This window comes from Palaemon carinicauda, chromosome 8 (assembly GCF_036898095.1).
Source record: "Palaemon carinicauda isolate YSFRI2023 chromosome 8, ASM3689809v2, whole genome shotgun sequence".
NCBI classification, from domain to species: Eukaryota; Metazoa; Arthropoda; class Malacostraca; order Decapoda; family Palaemonidae; genus Palaemon; species Palaemon carinicauda.
Window position 1 is genome coordinate 141754270 of NC_090732.1, and position 9063 is coordinate 141763332.

Genomic DNA, 9063 nt, shown 5'->3' on the forward strand with positions numbered 1-9063 from the left:
TGATTATTTCTTAAAATCCAGGGAAAATCCTGCTAGAAGCACAGGTTATATATAGAAATGAATCAAACGATGATATCGCGAATCTCATAAAAATGGGGTATAGAAACGCCTTTTAAAAACATAAAAAAAACATTTATTTACATTTCACAATCATAATCTATCAGGATATTATCATTACTATCATGGGCGCAAAGTTTATACTATGTAAGATTTGATTACTTATATACAACACAGCATAAATTTGGAAAAAACAATATTCAACAGGTAAATCGGATAATAGACTGGCCAAGAAGTTTCTGATGTCTGCCGACTTTACTTAATAAGTTCGGTGGGAGATTGTTTCTGTATCAACTCTTGAGAAAAACTTTGGTCCAGGTGTTGGTCGGAGAGATTTGCGCAGCGATCGGTTAGGTATTCTACGATAAGTATTTCTTCTTATTTGCAATCCCCTCTTTGTTTTGGATTCTTTCTTTCTATTCTTTACACTTAACTGTCCAGCTTCTAGAAAATTGTCTTATTTCATTTTCCACATCTTTCACATACGAAAAATTCATTCGGTGAAATGTTAGAGTTGGGAAATACGATTCACTGGTCCCACTGAGATACGTCACACCAGTCATCATAAGGCATACGAAGCTATTAAGTGTTCATTTGAATAGAAATTCCATTATAAAATCGTCTTAGTTTTCCTTTCTGAAAGCGTATGCTTAAACACGCTTTCTTTAATCTTTTACAGTATTCATTTACTGTTGTGCATCGTTATCCATTTATTGATTATTTACTTTCTAATGTTTAAGATTTGGCTTATTGCAGTTTTATATTTATTTCCTGTCCTTGTTTTCTGCATCTAAGTTCTCTACTCTGCAGAAACATGACAAGGAAGTTAATGGCCATCGAGCATGTTCCACAAGATTTTCTTGCGAAAACTTGCCATTAGTTTCAAAAACGAAAAACTATTCAATGGCTATTTTAAAACCACAAATCTCCTCTGCCTTCTTTCGGAAATTCCACACTGGTAAGCAAAGAAGGTAAGAGAGACTGTAGTGATTCATCTTCTTCAAAACGTTTCTATGACGGAACGTTCATCATTTCACACGCTGTTGCTTGCTAGGCTGACACGTCCGTAACTCCTGTTTTATTTTGTGCCATACAACAGATGGACGTAACTGCACAGCCAAACAACATAATGATCTATAAAGGTTAGGGAGGAGTTTCATTTGGAAATGGAGAGCAAACATCTAAAATGTGCTCCTTCTAAGTAATGCTCTTCTTTTCACAATTCCATCCCTGATACATCACTGTAGGCGAGGCAGACGATCCATGACCAAATATTTCTTGATGGTACCGACGCTCATCCTGTAGTAGACATTCATTAGTTAATTTTATGCTATAAATAAAGAGGAACTGATTTACTTATTGACCTTAACAACAATAATCTCGTTCCTTTCATCTTCCCTCCTTGCAAGTTTGTATAACTGTTACAGTCAGGATGTAAACACAAAAGCCACTTTCTGCTTAACGTTATCGAGGAGTTCCTTGATGGAATGATTACGTTTCTGCCACATAGTAAAGTTATACCAGCATTTCGCATGCATCAAAAAAAAAAAAAAAAAAAAAAAAAAAAAAAAATGAATTTATGACATATCATCGGTATGTCTTTATCAAAGATAACCGTAAAAGTTAATATTTACCTTTATCTTCTGAATAAGATTCTTGGCTTGTTCCACAGTCTTCCTGCCATGATCTTGAACGATGGAGAGGAGACTCTCAGAGACACCGTCCGCCATACTTTCACTCCCACAGATGTAGACGTGACCAGACTTCTGCACCAGCTGCTTGTACACTTCCTTACCGTTCAAGAGCAACAGATCCTGAACGTAAGCCTGAAAATGTCGTAGACATAGATTAATAGTGAAAAGAAATTCATGGAGGAATAACTCACGAGAACGTTCAGCATATGAGATAAAATGAACAAACTACTTTTAATATATATATATATATATATATATATATATATATATATATATATATATATATATATATATATATATATACACATACATATAAATATATATATAAATATATATATATATATATATGTATATATATATATATATATATATATATATATATTTATATATATATATATATATATATATATATATATATATATATATATATATATATATATATACACACACACACACACACACACACACATATATATATATATATATATATATATATATATATATATATATATATATATATATATATACATACATGAAATTATTCAAACATATAGAATTGAAAAAAGATTATATCAGTCGCTAAAGTGATAAATAAAACAAGAATTAACAAATGTATGTAAACCTGGGGTTGGGACCAAGTACCAGTTTAATTATATTTTCTCACGTGAATCCTCACTACAATATGCATAATCACATACACACACACACACACACACACACACACACACACACACACACACACACACACATATATATATATATATATATATATATATATATATATATATATATATATATATATATATATTTATTTATTTATTTATGTATCTTTATGTATGTATACAGTAAAAACTACTCAACTGCCGACTCCCCAACCATTAATTCGACTATACACTGATGAACTATTGATACCATTAAAGAAAAATATAGGTGAAAAATCACATAGCAGCGACAACTAAATTGGAAGCACGGGAAAATTTTTGTATTAATTCTATTTCCTGCCAAAGGCTAAAAGGTTTTTCAATTCTTTCCTCGTTTCTGTTTCCTTTTTTAATTCTGTTATTTGCGCAGTTTTACTGACAAATTTGGTCTATGTGTTTTCATTATGCCCTTATTCCATTCTTTATTCTGTTTAATCAATTTCCCTTCCCTATCTTACTTCCAATCATCTTTATGTCCTTTTTATTAATTATATTCCATTACATTCTATTTTACTGATTTTATCTAATGCAGATTTTACATAAGAAAATTTACTGATTAAAATTTTATACATATTTCTCTCCGAGTCTTTCATAAAAAAAGGAAAAATTTATATAAATTTATATTTTTACCCTCCCTACTCCATCAACTCTACAGTATTTGAGTCGGCTATTCATTAAAAAAATAATACTCCTATAACGGTTTTGCTTGTTAAAAAAAAGTAATAAAACCCATATTTAAAGATATAAGATGAAAACAAGAAATAAGTTTTCACGAAACACACCTGTCAGAAAAAAAAAGTTGGTGTTGAGTGAGTCATTAACTTTAATAAGCTAATTTCTCTCAATGGAAATTTAATTTTATTCTGATTATGGAATTTAATTTTCAGATTGAAAATGATTATTGAGTAGAGTTGAATATTTTTTATGTTATCATGTTATGATACATTTAAAGAGTTTTCTCTAAGAAGATAGTGCAATTATTTTTTTCTTCGTTAGCGAATAGGGTTATCCAATTATCAGTAATATTTTATATATATTCATATATAAATTTACATATATATATATATATATATATATATATATATATATATATATATATATATGCATGTGTATATATATAATTTATATGTATGTGTGTATATATATATATATATATATATATATATATATATATATATATGTATACATACATACATATATATATATATATATATATATATATATATATATATATATATATATATATATATATATATATATATATATATATATAGTATATTCTAACTTGATTATTTTCCATCCTAAAATAATATACTTTATCGAAATGAAAATTAATCAAGCTTGTTTTGAAGGAAAACAATTAAATTCCCATATACAGTACTTGTAACTCTTATGGTCAACAGTTTAGTCTAGTAAAACACATCAAAACGCTTATACGTACATGTGTATGTGTGTGAGAGAGAGAGAGAGAGAGAGAGAGAGAGAGAGAGAGAGAGAGAGAGAGAGAGAGAATGGCATTCTTACCTTAGGCTTCTTAGGATCTCTGGATATTGCTAGATGAGCTTCCTTCAGTACTTTGGCCCTAATCATGGCGACCTTTTCTTCTGCATAAAGGTTAGAAGCTTGGGTTTGACATCCGAAGTAGAGCGTAATTTTGGGCCGTTGACCTTTGTAATAAATAGAAATGTCTGTCAACCTTCTGATATTTATCATGAAGTTATTCACGTTTTGATTTATCGTGTAATGAATTAGTGATGAAAATCTAAAAACATGGGGTTGGTAAAATAATTATTTTCTTCTCAAGTAGACGCAAATACACACACATTCTGTATATATATATATATATATATATATATATATATATATATATATATATATATATATAATATACATAATATGTTTTGTATATATATATATATATATATATATATATATATATATATATATATATATATATATATATATATATATACTGTATATGTAATATATATAATATATTTTATATATATATATATAAATATATAATATATAATATATTTTATATAAATATATATATTTATATACATATATATATATATATATATATATATATATATATATATACATATATATATGATATAGGATATATATATATATATATATATATATATATATATATATATATATATATATATATATATATATATATATATATATATATATATATATATTCTGGAGCTCATATAGGCGTCGATGACTTTAGATGTCAGGATGCCAGAAAACCTAAATTCAATCAATCAATCAATCTGGAGCTCATACCTGCACACTTAATGTTGTGCCGATAGTGGTAATGTTGCCACATGCCCCTCAGTGGCGCAATACCACCTCCTGCTCCGATGAGAATGACCGGGGAATTTCCTTCGTCAGGAAGGTGGAATTCAGGAGCACTACCGATAGAAAATTATCATAATTAGTGAATCAGATAAGAGCACAAGACTCATAATAAGTATTTAGCAGAAATGGACCTAAATTCAAAGCCCAAAGGTGGAAAGAAGTCAAAATCTGGGTCTTCACTATGAATGAAGCATAGACCTACTCTCAAAAAGTTTAAATGTTATACGAGTGGAGGAAAACAGGAACAGGGAGAGAATAACAAAGCCATGATTACAAAAATGAATAAAGATTTTCAGGTCTTCATTCAAAGGTAAATGTCGGACGGGTGTCTTTGTCTCACCTTTTGTGGAACACCTTGATTCTGTCTCTTGGCTTCAATGTCTTGATATAGGAAGTGCAGACGCCTTCATGCAACGTCCCTCTGCCATCTGGGAGAGGTAATCAATATTATATATTTTTTAATATAAAGGCTTAGACTACTGCGACATCGTGATATATTGCTTTTACCTTTTAGAATTAAGACTATTGATTTTAATATTGTTATGAATATCCCATACCTTTCAAGACAGTTTGTATTTTCAAACTTGCAACCAACTTTTACAGCTAAATATAATTTGCAAGCAAGTCGATGTTTTACACTCTTTATATGTTCGAGTTCATTGTTTATTTATTAATATCATTATTCCAAATATGCAAAAAAATACAAACCTAAAATGCCAAAAGTCTAAAGAAAAAAAAAGTTTATTCAACAAACGTAAAATCTTCTCACCAAGAGTTCTGTAGTTGTAACTGGCCACTGTGAGAGCCAATTCTCCATCTCCGAAATCTGGCGAGGAACTGACGGAGTAGAGACGTGGCTGTAGGAGGGGAAGTTGACACAGCAGGAGTTCCAGGTCCATTTTGACGCTTGGGAATTCATTCAGGACCTCGAGTAGGTTAGGATAATATTCTTTCTTCCAACGGCGATACTCATCGATGTCCTGAATTAGAGAAATCAGTAATAATACTAATAATAATAATAATAATAATAATAATAATAATAATAATAATAATAATAATAATAATAATAATAATAAGTATGTTACCCCTGATTTTGTATGGTGAATAGCATTCAAGATTCATGTGAAATCAATTTTGTCAGTAACCGACAACGAACGTGCTGACTTAACATGTTTTCTGTCAATTCTTTTTAGAATTGAAGCACTTGAGAATTAAGTCATCGGAGGCCCTTTGCGTCAATAGGCGTAATATGAGATGATGATGATTTTGATTGAAAATAATAATCGCAATAAACATTATGAGAACGCTGATTGGCTAAAATCACTATACTTGAAAGTATGGTGATCCCAACGAGATATCATACCGTGGCTAAAGTGTTCAGCCGAGATCTATGTTGGTTGTTGTTTGCCAAAGAAGCCATCAGCCTCAGCAGGTCTTGGGATGGGGGAGATGTGATGTCCAAATATCTCTCTAGAAGGGTTCGGATGCTGGACACAGGCAGGTTTGGATGTGGTAACCATGAATCTCCTGAAAAAAAAAATATATATATAATTTCAGTCCCATTCTTTTAAAGGGTTTCTGTCTTTACATTTGTTGCGATATTATTATGGATAACGATTTTAACTAAAGTCTACATAAGGGTTTGAGAAGCTAAACCTCCTTTTTCCTACTATAAGCTTGATAAATGATAGAGGGATTTTGTTATTTTTAAATTGGGTTATAAACACGAATATTACTTTCAAATACCAAAATAAACTATAAGAATTAAAATTAGCATTGAAAAAATAGTTTTTAAAAATATTTGGAAACAGTTACAATGAAGGAACTATACAAGTCTTTCTAGAAAAAAGACTTATACCTCACAGTCTACTGTACATGCCCAGAAATGGTTTTCCACAAATCTTGTACAGTACCACCCGAGGCGGCAACTTTACATACAATTTTATAAGTGGCCTCCCAACTAAGCTGCCACAGCTTAATTATAGAAATATAAAATTTTCTAATTGTTCCTTAAGGGCATAAATACCAATAAATACCAAAAGCTGAAAGTGGCGTAAAATCTTAGTTAGCTGTATGTATGAAAACAAAATCGAGTTGAAAATTCCCAGGACACTGCTGGTATGATGATGATGATGGGGGGGGGGGGGGAAAATACGCCTCATGTGGTTTAAAAAAAATCTGGGCTTGCTCATGGACAAATTTTAGGTCTTGATACGTTACCCTTAAAGGTTTCAAGTCTCGATTAGACCTACCTTCTCGTTTACGAACAAGAACCTCCCCATTCGTATCCGGGTCCCGACAATTGGCTAATTTTTCCAGGATACCAATTACCATGGATGGATTGTTCGAAGGGAAGACGCCAATTTGGTCTCCTACCTCGTATTGCAGCAATGGATTGTTCTTAGTGTCGATTGTCAGTTTGTGGTACCACCTGGGAATAGAAAAGAGGAAGGTTTCAGTTGCGAAAAGATAGTAATACGGCAGCTTGGGTTCTTGATTAACAAATCTGCTTATATATATTATATACGCATATACTGTGTATATATATATATATATATATATATATATATATATATATATACACACACACACACATATATATATATATAAATATACATATATATATATATATACATATATATATATATATATATATATATATATATATATATATATATATATATATATATATATATATATATATATATATATATATATATATATATATATAGTATATATATACAGGCTAATGAGAATTATGGTTTACGAGAGAGAGAGAGAGAGAGAGAGAGAGAGAGAGAGAGAGAGAGAGAGAGAGAGAGAGAGAGAGAGAGAGAGGTGTTAACGATTATCAAAACGGTGAAAAAGCTACTTACTTGTGTCCTTCCTCAAACAGACATTGGTTACTCGTCACAGTACAGGAAACGACCTTCTTCCTGTGTAGTGTCGCCAAACCTGGAATTGATAACAGGAAAATAAGTTTCCTTTAATTCAAATTGTCTCTTTATTTTACCTTATTATAGAAATAAGGAGACCGGAGAAGGATGGGGGATAGGGTTTGATAATCATGGTAAATTCTACGTATAATTATAATACAAAATCAATCGGCCACAATGATCAATAGAATGGCAGCCTAACGTAATCAGTTACGAAAGCCCTTTATCTTTTTTTATATATCATAAACATTTTGTAGGAGTATGTTATTCTTCCAGTATATTTTCTGAATCCATCAAAATGATGATTCTTGGTTTATTTTTTTCATGTGGTATCATCCCTTAACTAGTTTTTTTTTTTCTTTTCGTAAATTTAAGTATTTCCTTGGAGTTTGTTTCCGACAATGAAAAGTGAAAAGTTACGACTCACTTCCTTAGACTTGTGTGTATGCACATGTGTGTGTGTATAGCCTATACATATATATATATATATATATATATAGTATATATATATATATATATATATATATATATATATATATATATATATATATATATATATATATATATATATATATATATATATATATATATATATATATAATTTAAATAAACAGTTTACAATATCAAAATACTGTATTCCACATAAATCTGAAAGCGAGCTAAGGAATATCTAAAATCAGCAAAGTATACAAATTAAAGGTATGTATCTACTCTTTAAACAGTTACTATTACTATCACGTTGCGTACATGAACTGAATTTTCTCTTTCAATATAACTATTATTCTCATTAGTGGGCCTCATGCATGCCTTCGTCAATATTCCACAGATGTAGATGTAGGAAAGTTTCGGAGAGAGAGAGAGAGAGAGAGAGGAGAGAGAGAGAGAGAGAGAGAGAGAGAGAGAGAGAGAGAGAGAGAGAGAGAGAGTCTCTATACTTTCACAAATAAAAGTTTGAGTATGAATGCATATATAGATGCGTTTAATACAGGTTATGCATAGCACGCCCAAAAAAAAAAAAAATAGTCCCAATATTTACAACTCTATTCATGTATTCTGTTGACAAACATTTCTTACCCTTCGTTAAACTGACAGAATCGTTGCGCTCAACAACTTGACCTGTTTACTGCTAGAGACTTGACCTACTACAGTCAACTCTTGGGTGATATTATCTACCTGGAAGCGGTCGCAGCAAGTCTGGAGATGAAGAAAACATTGTCAGGGAAATTTATTACTCATCTCTGCCTATCTTTCACTAATTGGGGAGGGGGGAAGCGGTGGCACAGGCAAAGGGAAATCAACTTC

At 30.5% G+C, this 9063-nt stretch overlaps 1 pseudogene; it reads right to left on the minus strand.

Moving 5' to 3' along the window:
• Positions 1-146: 146 nt before the first annotated feature.
• The window catches only part of LOC137645993 (nitric oxide synthase, salivary gland-like), a 27647-nt pseudogene continuing 18730 nt past the window's right edge, over positions 147-9063 (minus strand).